Here is a 16,371-nt window from a genome sequence, read left to right as displayed (position 1 = left end):
ATAAAAAATTTGAATAGCAATGTAAATCCATTTTCGAAATTTCAGTGGCTAAAATCCCCGTTTAAATTGCAAATTGGAATTGATTGAAGAGCGCGTAATAGCAATTTTAGTGTGATCTGGATGAGTGTCATTTTAATAAATAATCCATTTTTACGCACATTGATAATAGGAATTTTGTTGTTTAATTGATACAGTTAAAATATGGACAACCGAAATAATATAAAACGTTTACACTTCGGATACTTTATGAAATATGTTCTTCATCATCTGCAAGCCTAATTTTATTGATAAAAAAATGTAAAATATTGTTAACAGATAAGCAATATCTCAGATCCATCAATGATTAGCATCTTATACACTTTTATCTTCAATAGATCATAATGAATAATGAGGAAAGGAGGTTAAGGTTAATATTTTGTACCCCTAGAATCCCAAATATTTCTGCAGAACAACCCAAAACAATTTACTTGTAAATATGTATTTTTTATTATTATACATGCGTTAACCAAATTCTCGTTCTATTGAAATTATACAAAAAGATCAAAACCACTTGTGCTAATCTCACACATTCATTTTTTACAATCTGACATTTTGTAACTGGTTCCATAAACAGCCATTATGCCAGTGCAAGAAATGAAATATTTATATCAAGCGAAAATAACGTCAGCTTTCTGCACGTATCATAACTCACTGAAAACTCTTATTTTGTCACCTGTACAAATTGAAAACGGAAAGTTATTTCTTTCGAAAAAAAAACACTTTATTTTCTTTTGAATTCAATTACAGTCTGAAGAATAGAAATTGTTCGTTTGCCACAGACTCTTGAAAAGTAGTTAAGTCACAAAAAAGTAACTTGATCACAAATAAATCAATCAAACTAAACTAATCAACCAGAAAAGAAAAATGTGTATCATATCCTTATAAATTATGTTATCTCGTCCTGCTCCACGCACTCCAAACTAATAAAGATTAATATATTAGCAGAGTTCTCTTACTTTTTGTTTTCGTTGATTGATGGGGTTGGAAGACTGCCAAATGCTCCGTTTCAGCGACCGGACCTTCATTTGTCAGCTGGAAAACCTCTTCCAAGTTTGCCCGCCCTGTTAATGTTATTTCCGCTGCGACTTTTGGCATTTAGAACTGTGGTTTTGGGGGCTTCCGGTATTTAATCGATAGGATATCGAATTTAGTTATTTTATTACCGTCTCAAATTTCCAAACCATAGGTTCTAAATTGCTGTAGATTAAATTTTTCAGTTTTACTCTAAATGAAGCTAATATATATTATATTATTCACTTGTTTAAAAATAAATTATTACAGAATGTGTACTGTCAGCAGCATTGACAAATAACTGGTGTTTAAGGTAGCTTGTTGCTTCTCTTGTAAATCCGAGTAACCAGTTTACTTTGATTTCCTTTATACATAAATTTGATAAGGCTGTCGTAACATTGTGTGTCCATTACACAAAACCGGCGGCCGTTATACTATATAATTTTATAAATGGATTAAAGGCATTACACTACTGCAGTGTAATTAACAGCATAACCCGTTTGTGTTGGTGCACCGGCTAAGCTTTTGTTTAATTAGGATTTCTACTTAATAAATTACAGTCTTTATAGTTATTATAAGGGTGTGGAAAATAAGTGACAGCTGTCAGTCTGTTCTGTTTTCTCTTAGTGGGCTGCCACACCGAAGTATGGTTCATTTTTTTTCCCGTGGCGGTTACGTCATCAAGTGCTCCGCCATATTGAAATTTACGCACGTCGTTTATTACAAGCTAGGCTATCCATCTTTTTAATCACCTGTTTGGACGTTGCCGTATTGACAAATTCCTCCTTTAAACCTCACAATATGTATCTTTCATTAAGCAATTATAAATGAAAATGAGAAAACTATATTGTTTTGAAAAAAAACATTCTAAGAATCTCACATGTTTTGCATGCTTTTTTTTTTCGAAATCTGTATAATTCATCCGTCCGTTTATTACTGCAACCAACAATACACCAGGTTTACATCTGCTCGTGGAAGATGTGGCAACATAGAGCATTGTCCCAACTGACAGTCAGCTAAACATTTTGAGGTTAGGAATTTTAAAAAGTTGAAAAACACCAAAAACTACAAACAGAATAAATAAAAACTTAATTTAGGGTTGTTTAAGTTTATTAATTAGTGTTGTTATTGCGAGACCTTCGTAGAATATAAGATTTTTCTTCACCAAACTGGAAAACTTGCAACATTTGGTGGTAAACAAAGGCGGAAAGTTCCAATCAAACTTTGGCTTAGGAACAACAACCACATTCAATTTAAATTATCTGGAAAGAACATCACAGATAGGTGCATTCAAACGAGTCAATAACAGCCCAATACCAACGTTTCAAGAATTATTCCATAAAATTTGCAAGAAAGGAAAGGCAATGTGTGTATCCTGGGGACTATTAAATCCTAAAGCAGTGTTTTAACTTATAACAGAATTGTTGGTGTTTTAAGAACTTGCTTCTTGGTTTTGTGATATAGATTGCTTATTTATTTCCTTTTGTAAATTTACCCAGCATTAAATACATATCAATTTGGTTTTGTTGTGTGATTTATTTAACATGTTGTTTCAATTTCAGTTCAATTTATTGTAAGAGCAGGTAGGTACCTCAGTTAAAGAAATTATCTAATTTTATGATTGTTTATGAAGAAAACTAGACTTCTTAGATAAAAAAGAAACTTGAGTGTACTTTTTAAAGATTTTATTTGTATATTTCATAATGTGTAAATAATACAATTAAAATAGTAATTTAACCTACTATCTGATGGAAAAGTATTTAACAGTAGCACCATCTGTTTCTAGCGTTATAGTCAGAGAAGATACGACAAAATTTATAAGGGCTAATTCTGCAAAATAATGGCATTTGATCAAATTTATGTATTAAGTAACTTGTATCTTTCTAATATTACCTGAAGCTTATTAGAAATTTGCTTTTTCAACACTCTGCATATGGATTTTGACAACACCATTATAACCATAGCTTCTTTTGTTTAGAGTCTTTTAGAGCAATTGATAATGGGACTTTTTAAATTTGGACCCATTCAAAGCATGATAAGCAAACTCCAGATTAGGCAAATAAAGGTACCTGAAACATAAGCTATTTAGTATTAGCAGCTCATTAATACCTCTACCAGACTCCTTTTTATAGTATTAGGTAAATCACCTTGTCAGCTTCTGCTAAATACACCTTTACTCTATATCCATGTTTCTTCGAGAACCACTGGCTTGAATAAACTTGGTTTTTGTAGTGTTCTTGTAAAAACTCTTCTTGGAAGTAAGTAAATATATGGGCTGTTTCATTGTGACAGTGTTTTCTATTAGAAAAGGCATACTTTTCTGTTCCACAAACTCTAGTTCCTTCAGAATGTTTCACTGGGCCCCTTGATACTTGTAAAGTGTATTGAGAAGGTGGCATTTTAAAAACTGACTACCGAAACACACACACATTATCTAGTCTCACACGTAGTATCGCAGTTAAAAACAATTTTAAATCAAAATAATCCTTAAAATATTGTAAAATTTACATCAAAAATAAAAAATGTCTCTTTGTTTACTTTTTGTCCAACAATGGCGGCCGATTTTCCGAGCCTTGTCGTCCTGATTCATTGCCGACGTGACTAGATGACGTCAAAATTCTATCGCGCTCGGAACGCATGTAATAGACAAGAAAGGCAAATGATGACGTAACCGCCACGGGAAAAGAAATGGACTATAGAAACAGTTGTACGGTGTTTCAATTGTTTATAACTGTCATAACAAAATCCAAGGTATAATAATTAAGAACCCTTTCTTATCTTGATTGAACCTTTTAATTCGCTATGTTTCCACGTTAATTTACTAACAACTTAATTATATCAGTAATTAAAACCTCAAACTGGTAAGGGTTCACAGTCATTCCAAATTTGCCAGCTAATATTGGAAAGACGTTCATGAAAGGAGGTGAGAATTTCTCCGCCTTCGAATTGTTGACTGCGTTTAATGAGAACGCGTTATTATTCTATTTGACAGGCTGGTGGCTTTTGCCAATTATAATTTCAATTATTCGCCTCGACACCAGTGTATGAAGTATTGTTTATTTGCGCCACCATTTTTTTCTCGTCAACAACTGCCAATCTAGTATGGGCCGTTTAATTAAAATCGAAAATCCACTTAAACCATCGTTTTGCATTAACTGTCCTGGATTAGGTCGGAGATACGGCAGGATTACATTTTTGTAGTCCAGTTTGAATGAGATTAATACGATTGCTGCATTTATAGTAATTATTTTCCAATTTAGCCAATTTGTTTGCCATAGTGAATAAAGTAAGCGATTTGGCTGGAATTTATTCTTTTTTTTTTTAATAAAATATGGTTGGAATTAGTCAAATCGCCTCTGCGTTATTCCATTTATTCAGGAGTGAGTCACGTGCATGTTAAATCCTCAGCTCACTTAAATGATCCTTTTACGAGTTTCAAGTTTTTGTTACATTTTAGAGTATTTTGTATGCAGAAGAACTTTACAATTACTACGGTGGTTTTAACCTAACACATATATCGATATTTTCCACAATCCATAATGATATGATACCCATTTTTGTTTTGAAACATTAATCGACTGGAACGAAACCAACTTTTCCGCACCAGAAAATACTATACAGAACAACAAACAAGAGAAATGAAATCAAACAACATTTTTTATCGACCTTTATTAAATTCAGTTGAACTACAAGAACCTTAATTAATCCCTACTTTCTGATTCTGTGTGAATTCAAAGGAAAATAAATGAAAAACATTTTCCTCACTCTTGAGGATAATCAGCAATTCTATCTACAGGGTATTCAGAAAATTATGATGTATGCGGAAAGTTAGCGTTTTGATGAAAAGTCATAATTCACTTTTCAGGCCTTACAAGTTTGACCTTAAAAGCCCACAAAACTGAAACGTGAATAAACATTTCTGGACAATATGACAAGAGAAACAAATTTTAATTAAGAACATTATTAGTTAACTATTGCCTATCAGAAATCAAAAAAAAAAAAAAACCAGAAACATTGAATAGCTTTCAATTTACTCACTTGAGCAGAATTGGACCTGTCACAAATATTCGTTTAAAAGAAAATATGTGAAATAAACAATTTTAGAAAACTCTGTTCGAACTGAGAAATGCAGAAGATTCACGGTTGTTAAGAAATCCAAATAATTCCAAGAAAATTGTCAAGTTCAGTCAGTCTTGAAGCAAACTTTTCGTAATTATTCCGAATACAGAACAGTGTCACATAATTATTCCACCCTTCAATTAAATCGTGGATCAAACTCTACAAGTTAAGAAGTTTCTAAACTCCAATAAAATACATTCTCTACTATTCGTAGTGTAAATGCGCTAGATTAATTCAGATTCAGATGTTGGAATTCTCGTAAACTTGTTTCTCTCGTAGTCATTTACTAAATGCCTAGACAAATACGAAAATCTTGAACTGTTTTGATCCTTCCCTAAATTTGCTCTAGGCCTACGACATAACTTGTCATTTTGAAGGTGACGTTGACAGTTCGTAGTCACTGACACCTGTTAATTAGTGAGGTCAAGTACGTATTGGTTGTGTGACACATTAAACTAATTACTACATTAAATTCGTTCTATATTATCGAATTATACAAAACCTGTACTGGAACCATACAACCACCATAAAAATAGACGCTGGATCATCTCCCCTCTGATATTCAATCTGTATTCAGAAGAGATATTTAGAGAGGCTCTGGAAAACGATGATAATGGAATTCTTGTAAACGGTGAACTGCTGAATAATATCTGATATGCAGATGATACCGTGATACTTGCAGACAGTATAGAAGCTAAGCTACAACAGCTAATGAACAAAGTAAATGAAGTAAGTGAAAGATATGGGCTAAAAATGAACATCAACAAAACGAAATTCATGGTTATAAGTAAAGAAAAGAAAGAAAATTGCCAACTATTTATTAAAAATATACCAATAGAACGGGTATCCAAACTTGTCTACCTGGGAACCTTAATAAACGAACAGTGGGACCACTCACAAGAGATCAGATGTAGAATAGAAAAAGCAAGAAATGCCTTCATCAAAATGTCTAAGCTCTTCAAAAGCCTCAAGAGAAGCTTTCGAAATGTGGCTATACAGAAGGATCCTTAGAATATCATGTGTAGATAGAGTGACCAACAAAACAATACTGGAAACGATTAAGAGAAGAAAACTGGAATATCTTGGACATATAATGAGAAATGACAACAAATACAAAACTCTTAAAATCCATCCTCCAAAGAAAAGTGTTTGGAAAGAGAGGGCCCGGAAGAAGAAGGATATCATGGCTCAAGAACCTAAAGACGTGGGTGGTATTCAAAAACAACCACAGAACTGTTTAAAGCAGCAGTCAACAAGGTCATCATAACCAGGATGGTCGCCAATATTCGAAACGAATAGGCACCAGAAGAGGAAAGAAGAAATTCGTTCTATCGGTACTAATCTGTAGAAAAGCAATCCTGGAAATTTGCCGCAAAAAATAATTAAAATTTCAATGCAGGAACGTAATTTAAAAGAGCTCCGCCGTCCGCAACATACCCCCGTCCCAAGAATTATGAAAACGACCGAAAAGTGGCTTAAAAATCGGAAAATTACGTTTGTTTTTGTTGGAAAAGCACTCGTGCATATTCACGACATTTTTTATTAACTTTAAACAGATTAAAAAAATGACGCAGTTGAAAACGAGATTGGATTACTAAACAAAAATGGAACGAAGTGCATATTCAGCAACATCATTAATCAATGGAACGATGAAATTGCCCTCGATTTCCGAATAAATTAATATGATTTATCAACTAGATCGTGATAAATGTTGTTACATAATTCACGAAGGTATGATATACACTTTCGTTTAGACAACGTTTACCGAAAATATTTTCAGAAGAGAATTTTATTTTCTACTCAAACTTATTTAGTGCCTGTTTAGCCCACTTTACACACTTAAGTGGCTCTCGATATGTCAAATATACACAAAACAGAAAACATTTTAATAAATAATAAAGGTCAGGGAAAAACCCTTTACGACCTGCCTGAACTTTTTGCTCGCGTCCTTTTACAGAAAAAAAAACAGGGCCGTAAATCAACTTTCGAACTGGGAAAATTCCCGACAAAGGCCACTTGACAAGCCGCATAAAAGGGTTTTTAAAACGGGACAAGAAAGTCTTCCATGTACGTTCTGGTATTAGAGGATTAATCTCCGGTGTTGAGAGGGATAAATGCGGCTTAATGGAAAGACTAAAGCCTTTTGATTGGGCTTCATTACGGAGGATCCTTTGTCGGGGTAAATTGCGTTAATTACGCTACTTGTGTACATTCTGTACGTTTCAAATATGATTAATAAGGGCCCTGACCCGTTTAGCATGAAAACGCAATGCTTATTAGGTAACTAGGCAAAAATGTCACGGTCGGGAAGCAGGAAAAGTACAGTAAAATTTAAAAATCGATACCAATCTTCCACAAATTGTTATACAAGGATTAAGGACATGAAATTTGTAGTAAGTACATTTGAAGTGTAAATAAAGTCTGACGACTATCTTTTAAGGAAACTAATTTGTAAAAACTCCAGAATAGTTTGGCAATTTCTAGTTTCTATCTCAAACATCTGTGTTTCTAGTTTCCTACAGATTTTTTTATTTAAAATGGAGACTTGAGTAGTAAATTTAATTATTTTTCTTATTCTACAGGGTGGTCCAGTTTTAAATGACAATAATTCACCATTCTATAGCCCATCAAAAAATAAGTTAACATACATTGTGTCATTTTCCTGAAAAATGCTTCCCAAGGAAAATACAGTCCATAAATGTTCAGTTTAAAAAATCAGTTTCTTGTCATAACTGTCAGACCGCTGGAGCAATTTTAATCAAATTTAGAACAAATACATATGAAATTAATACTTCCATCAATCGAAACTGTCCAGTGGTGTAAATACAGAAAGATGATTTTCATTTTTCTGCCTTATATTCTATGTCACTGGATATTTTTCAAAATTTTCAGTTTTTCTTTACTTTTTCAATTTGACAAAATAAGTATCTCTTACAAAACTCTGATTTGAAATTTTGTTTACGACAAAATTGAGTAATTACGTTTAAAGACCCAAAACCAACCCAACCCAACATAAAAATTGTCTTGAAAACGGTGAAAATTGACTTAAGAAGCTAAAAAAATGTCTTTGTAGCCAGTTTTCACAGTTTCCAGACAAATTGAAAGACTAGTTTTGAAAATTGACTTAGAAACCAGTAAATTTACTTTGAAACTGTGAAAATTTACTTGAGAGGCTTAAAAACTGTCTTTGTAGTCAGGTAAGTTGAAGTTTTTCTACTTATCTGAAAACTGACTTGTAGCCATGAAAAACTACGTTATCTAAAATTTTTTACAACAAATTCACACATTTCAACCTTGAAAATTAAAATGGACACCAAGAAGTGACTCTGAACTAATGAAAAGTGACATCAAAAGCTTAAATTTTGCAATTGAAGTAAGTTTTCCTAATTTAAAAATACATTTCAATATTTTAGTCTTGAAAATAGCCTTTTAAATACAGGATATTGATATTAGATTCATGAAAATTGACTTGAAGACTAACTTTTCATGTTTTTTTACTTTGCTTTTCATTTTTTTAGAACTCTGACTATTTTTAGGGGTTTGAAACTGCTTTCAGCTTGGAAAATCGAGTTTTATGGTTATCTTCACCAAGTTTTTGACATAGCAGACTTAAAAAACTATTTTTACATTTTTCGTAGGCTTAAATATGCCATTTCATGCTTTGTCAGTATTAATTTGACTTCTAGACGCTTCACTGTGCTTTAAGACTGAAAAATCGAATTTTGAACTATTTTTTATAGTAAAAGTTAAGTTTCAGACAGAATAAGTTTCAGAATAAAATTAGTCTGACTGTCTGACAGTTGTAGCAAAAAAAAGATTTTCAAAACTGAATTTTGGCGGTCTGTATTTTCCTTAGGAAGCGTTCTTCAGGAAAATTACATAATGCATGTCAACTTTTTTTTTGATGGGCTATCGATTGGTGAATTATTGACATTTAAAACTGGACCACCCTGTATATACATCTGGAATTCTGACATAGTAGTCCATACCGTGATTTAATCTGACCTTAACCCAAAAAAAAACCAATCGTAAAAATACCAACTCTACGATATAAAAATGTTAATTTCCTGCAGGCATTTAAGATCAATTGAAATGAAATCAATCTTTAAACTGTATAATTTTGATTTTTAGATTTCTTTGAATGGTAAAAATGTGCGGTACAAAAACTAGTATTAATTCTGGTAAATTTCGAAACAAATTGATAATACGTTGATTTAAACTAGTGGGCAACTTTTACGAGATATAATTAAGAAAAGACCAGCTTTAAATCACGGCTCATTTGAAAGCATTAATTAGATGTGAACTGATTGAAACCACAAAACTTGGGAAATTAAACTTCGCCCACTTTCAACAATCTAAACATCTCGTAGTGATCGTGGCAGATCTTTGTCTTCTCCGATTGAAAGTTTTTCAAGAAAATTATAATCGGTGTTTTATTTTTGTAAACATAAACCAGAAAAAAGTGTGCACATGACAGCACTTCAATCCCTGGAATATTTCTAGGAAGTTAAGAAAAACTAACTGTTTAAGTACTACTAACCGTATTTTACTAAACCAGCCTTGGAAATACGGTCCTAAAAATTAGTACACTGAATTCACTTTGTATTTAAGTAGATTATATTCAACTTTGTTACAAATATCGAATTTCAAAGTAAATTGGGATGACGTTACAAATTTAATCTCTACTAATGTCTTAGGGCCTTAAGGCTCAATTTACTCAGTGAAAGTTAATCCAACTTGATTGCATTTAAGCAAGTTTTACAAAAAATTTGCGTTAAGAGGGGTTAACTTAACGTTGCTTGCATCACTGTGTGTTCTTTAAATTGAAGTTAATAGTACGTTGAAATATAAGGAAACCTGGAAATGGAAAAACCGAGGCTATGATAAAGGAAAATCAAACAAAAATAGGATGACGTAACAATAAACTGCTCCCAACAAAAATTTTGAATGTGACGTTTGTTTCTTTATTTGTCACATTTGATTGTTACGTCCTCCTATTTTTGTTTAATTTTCCTCATACATTTCAAAGCTTATTATGTAAGTTGATTATGTTCTTAAAAACCACCTGATCATTTTCTTTTCTGGATAAAACAATGACTGACTAAAATGCAATATTTGCTTATCTTCAACTAATAAAGCTCAGGAAATGATAAACAAAATAATGTTATACAGACACAACATGATTTATTTGATTCAAGATTTGCTGACACACGGAAAGTTAATGAATGTCGCATAGAACGACAGTAAAAGGGTTTAGACGTCATCGGTTGCTGAATGTTTGTTATTTTATTGTTTAATAAACTGCAGAGAAATTGCAGCACACTGCAGATTGACGACACGTGCAGATTAGAGACGTTAACCAGGCGATAGACAGTTTTAATTCAAACATTATTATTGATAGATAGAATACAATACATTATTAGATAGAATAGATAATAGAACTGTAATTTCAGTGAAAATTGGAAAAAACTAAGTTAGTTTTTCTGAACATTTTATAGTTTTGCTACCAGAATTAACAACCCTGACATTCCTAAGTTGCAATTACTAACTATTTTAATCAGTAAATAATATTTTGTAGTTTTGGGGTCCAAATTGGTAACGTTGCTATATAAGGGATGTTTTTTACATTCCAGTCACTTACATTTTTGAATATTTTTCCAGCTTATAATATTTATGTATCCGGTTTATTTTCGAAATTTTAACAAACTTTTGATATTTGTGTCGTGTTGCCAATTTGTTTGACTGTCAGTATATTCCGACATTCAATTATGAAGAAAGTGCGTTCGAGCTTTTTATCCAGGAGATTGGAGAATTTTTGCGAACGCATTTAGAGCATTTATCAGTCAGTCGAGGAGCTATAAATCGGGCAAGCTGGCAGTCATAAACGTTAAAACGCGGCAGCAGAGTGATATACAAATTATCGTTCCGAAATGGTCGTAAAAATCGTTTGTGTAGATCCGGCACATGTTTGACTTTGAATCCGAACGGATTGGGCTGTTGTTTATTTATGAAAAGTGGCGATAGATTATTTGGAAATTGGCTTAAATGATGCATACCTATCTATGATGATCCACTGTTTTAATGTTCGGGCATTTTTGTATTTTTAGGTTTGCAAAATCGATACACTTTAATGAAGTCTCGATTGGTTTATGAGTACGCATCAATTCGATTCTGGCAGAGTGTACTACAAAAGCTAGTACAAACTGCTTTTCTGAAACTCACCAAAGGCAACAAACCAGGGCCTCTTAAATTTACAACATTCCAAACTCGATAACAAAATGGATATTTAATGAGTTTGTTAAACTTTCTTCTTCCCTTAAATATCCGAGCTGTATTATCGCTGTGGGAGATAATCGAGGTTCCGTGGTGAAAGCAATTTGAGAGGAAGCGCGGTTATGGGGCTTTTCAGTTTAAAAGGATAAGAAAAAGGAGTATTTTTGCATGATTAGAATGCCACTGCAGTAATAGTGCATAAAATGTTGGAAAATTAAATCGGTATAGTGTCTTAAATCACATTTGATACCACAAAATCACATATCTTTACCAGTATACGACATGTTGGACAAAGAAAAAAATTAATAAACCTGGAGGTTTTATTTGCAGTATGAACCCTTATCGGAAAAAGGCTTTTGCGCTCTATTGGGTTTTCCAGACACAAATAAGGGAGCTTTTATACTAAGCAGCAGGAGATATAACCATGAAAAACCTATCAACCTGATTAGCAAGAGAAAATCATCATAAAGCACACAACAATATAAATATTAGTACCATTTTAATTACTATTAGCTATAATAATTAATTATTAATCAAAACGTACAAACCAACAATGTTTGCTAATTACATAGGTAATTAACTATTATTTGTTTGATAATACAGATAATTATTTTGAAATTTGATTATCGTTGACAACGTAGATCGGTTTTGGTATTGATCATCAATCGACATAAGCTAATTAATGTTAAAAGCTTGTAGAAATACAAAAAAAGCTTAAAAACTGCTTACGTAATTGACGGTATTTTCTAGCATTGACCGTCTGTATACAGGGTGTCCCACAACGAAAGACATCGATTGATATTAGAAAAAGTATAAATAGGAGAGTTTTGAAAATTTGGCAGGATACTGATGTGTATGTTTATTCTCAAATAAAACGAAATGGGTTGGATTTAGGTATAGGCAAGTAAATTGAAAGTATAGTAATTTTTAATGCTCAAAATGATTCCGTCATAAAAAATATGGGTTTCTATTTAAAAAACTTGAAATTTTTAATTTTTTTTAGTGGCAAGTTTATGATTTTTTTTTTGACGACCCTGTATACAAATGAGTCGTTACGCATCCTCAGTTTAATAAAACGATCCTTTATTAACAATAACCCAAAGTTTCATTGCAAAATGAATTAAGGTTTTGACAGAGTACAAAAATACGTTGAGCGTTGCAACTGTCATTTTTTTGGAAAAACATTAAATATTTTGAAAACGGCTAGAGATAGGCATAGGGCATTGTACACAAAAGTTAGTCAGAATTTTGTGAGGAATCCAAATATGTAATAATATATAAGGTGTTCTATTTAAAATAAGAAAGTTGTGATCGACTTCCGGTATAAACGGAAGTGCAACCATCTTGAAAATATTTTAGTTAGATTAGGCATGCCCACATCAGTATCCTGCCAAATTTTCAAAACTCTCCTATTTATACTTTTTCCAATATTAATAGATGTCTTTTGTCGTGGGACACCCTGTATGAAGGCTCCCTGCTTTTAAATTTATGACAGAAACGTCAATTGCCCGACTGTCTGCTGTTGGCTAAAAGCTGATTTTTTTGGCTAATTGTACAGGGTCTTTCACTGGAGACTCACCAACCCCCCTTTTTGGGCTTCCCTGTATGTAATTAAAGAAACTGAGATATCCATTTGATAGTAATTTAAAAAGTTGAATTAAAAAATTAGTACCAAAATATTCCTAACCTTCAAATAGAAGAGCTACAGCCAATAATGGTGTTTTTTCTCATGGAAACTATTTTCGGAATGTGCTCGAAATTCTGCAAATATTTTTTCAAAAAAAAAAAAATAAAATTTTAATAATTTTTCGAAATTTGTTTTTTGACGAACCTTGTATATTAATAAAGAAAAATTATAGAGAGGACCATTCATTAACTATAATCTGGAATCATAGCCATAAACAATGGCACAAACAAAGTTTTCTGCTGTTTTTGCTTGTTTGAGATTCCAACTGTTAATTTTACTGTTTAAAAGACGAAAAATCTGAAACACCCTGTATTCCTCATATGGGCGTTTTGGTTACGTTTTACTTTACATTAAATTAATTTTTATGTTTTGCAAAACTCAGCTTTCAAAGAACAATAACAATAAGGCGTTTGTATATAAATATAAATGGGGTAGTTCTAGCATTTAGATAGTGGTTTAATCTCGTTTGGACCGAGTTTGTATTGATTTGGACCTGTAATAACAAAGATAGCCACACAATACCCTTATTGTAAGACTAGTGCACGTCTTATTGTACCGTACAAAACGATTAACAGCATCAGAGACAATTATTGCATTAATCTGACTGATAATAACTGAGAAATGATTAGCATTGTTACTATTAAACCTTACTAATGTGTGACAGTCTATAAAATGTAAATTTCATTAATAAAAACACTTTTTTCTAATTTTGGCATATAAAGTGACACTTTTCAAAACTGATTAGAGTGACAAAACGTTTTACTTTTCGTAACTAGTTACGAAAAGTATCACTTTATGTAACTAGTTATGAAAAGTTCATTTCATCACTCCCTGTTTTTATGCATTTCCGTAGAAACATATGGGCGACATCCATCATAACATGTCGTTGTCACTGTTTATACAAGGGTGCTATGAAAGTGAATATTTGTGTTAAATCACTTTAAAAGATGGTTTTCACAGCTTTTTGGTCAAAATTAAAAAAAAATATGTATGCAACACGTTTCGAAAATGTCTTATTGTGTAACTCATTCAAATTTACACAAAATCGAACTTTTCGTAACTGGTTACATAAATAGCTATTTCTTTGATCAGTGTATACAGGGTGTCCCATAAGTAATGGTAAATAATTTAATGACGTATTTATGGGGTCAAAATAATTCGATTTAGCACAACTCACCTCAGACAAAAAGTCAACAGAAACAGAATTACAAGGGGTCAAAGTTATTTTTTAAAATGTATTTTGTCACTTAACACGCGGTTCCCTTGGAGTTTCTTGCTAAAATTAGGTATTCGAGGGTGCCAAATTTGATTATCTACTCAGTTTTAAGCAAGCTTATAGAGGTCACCATCTAAAACCAGTGATTTGCTTTAAAATCACTCTAACTTTTTTCTGGAAGTGACAACTGAAATCTGAGTATCGGTTTTCCAATATTTTTTTAACAAAAAATGTATACTTAGTTAGCATCCTTAAGATCAACAGTATACGAGATAACTGCAATTAAAGTATTCGGTGCCAAACATGATTGCAATTTGTAATCTTCTTGGAGGATGGAACCTTAGATCATTTCTCATTACAAGTGAGAAATTACTGAAAAAAAAATTTTCTGAATCGTTGAATTGTTCGAAAAAGCCAAATATCATGACCAGCATCAAGTTCGAAAATTGGTCCTCCAGATTTTTACCTGAAACATTTTGTGTATGAAGAAATAATAGATAACCAAGGCAAGTTATTAATTTCAACTTAAAATGCTGTTGAGACATTTTGGAACAATAATAGACAGTTATTTCAAATTTTTTAATTTTTTTTTATAAATGCATTGAGGTCAATATTTTAATTGCAAAAAACTCGAAAACCGTTTGTTTTTGGGATACTTACTAGGTATACCTTTTCTGGCAAGAAGGTATTGGAAAACACATATTCAGGTTACAGCTGTCACTAAAAAAAGTTATGTCGATTTTAAATAGAATATATTTACCATTACTTATGGGACACCCTGTATAAAACCTCTATATGTACAAAATTCATAAAATTTTGGTATAAAACGTGGCCGATTTTATAACGCTTTTTAGTTTATCGCATTAAAAGGGTAATTAAAATTTATTGGTTTGGTAGCACTGTATAATTCAAAAGTATCCATTAGTAAAACGGAAACGCAATATTATATACGCAATAAAAGTTTCACGTTACGTCGATAAAATTTTCATACGTCTAGTTATAACAAAAAAATCTTAAAAAAACAATTTATACAGCGGAACACATACAATGAAACTACTTTCAAGAACTACTCATTGCCTCATTTTTTCTTATGGAACGTATGTAAACACATAAACTTCATTTATCAAATAATATTTATTATTAATATAGTTGAATGATAAACGAATTAATTTTTTAAAGAGGATACATTTATCGATTTTTTTTCCTTAAATAAACACGTGTCGGCAATATAAGTGATTTTTCTTCAACTGTTTAATGGTATCAAATTGGCGTTTCAATTAATTTTCTCGATTGGATCCGTATGGCGGAGTTGATGTGATGTTTTGAATTTTTATATCAATTGGACCATTAAGCACTGACATTTATTTTATTGATATGTTACGGCTTTTATTCTTTCATTTTTCCGGTAATTTTTATAGTTTAAAAGTAAGGTTAAGTAAAGGTAGAACGTTAAATGCACCCTTCCTTTCATAAAGTTGGGAAGTTTGTTCGAAAAAAGTTCGCCACAATTTATTCACGGTTTCTTCCAGCGACGAAAGTTAATTACAGATGCCTCGGGAAAAAATTAATGAGAATTAATGAAAACCCAGGGCGCAAGATTTTTGACGAATAATTAAAAAATTCATAAAGTTTTTCAGTTTTGAACTCAATGAATTCCCTAGCCTAGTATCTGCTTTACAAAAAGGAAAATTGCTAATTTAGCTTGGAGGAAGATGAGAAACTCTCAACAAGAAGCAAAGACACACTTGTTGTGCATTTTCACTCAAAAGCTCTACAATGAAACGTTGTTAAAAGCGTAATTGCCGCTTACGCCTTTCACAAAACAGTTTTCCCGCATTAACCCTGATCATTTTATAGTAAAAAATAACAATTTATAATCAAAATTCTCGTTACCTGAAGTTTAAAATCACTCATCCAATTCAAGAAAAGTTGCAACTTTAAAATTGTAAATAAGCACAGTTTTAAAAACTCGAGCTTCACTTCCGTTCCAATTTGCATAAATGTATTATTAAAAATTGAGTTTTAA

General features: G+C 32.0%; 1 protein-coding gene across 12 annotated transcripts in view; it reads right to left on the bottom strand.

Annotated features, from left to right (window-relative positions):
* The window catches only part of Trpm (transient receptor potential cation channel, subfamily M), a 67,788-nt gene that overhangs the window by 24,971 nt on the left and 26,446 nt on the right, over positions 1 to 16,371 (bottom strand). The gene's annotated exons all lie outside the window — the stretch shown is intronic.

This window comes from Ips typographus, linkage group LG2 (assembly GCF_016097725.1).
Source record: "Ips typographus isolate SLU linkage group LG2, UJ_Ityp_2.0, whole genome shotgun sequence".
Classification (NCBI taxonomy): domain Eukaryota; kingdom Metazoa; phylum Arthropoda; class Insecta; order Coleoptera; family Curculionidae; genus Ips; species Ips typographus.
This window is presented reverse-complemented; position numbering and strand designations above follow the sequence as displayed.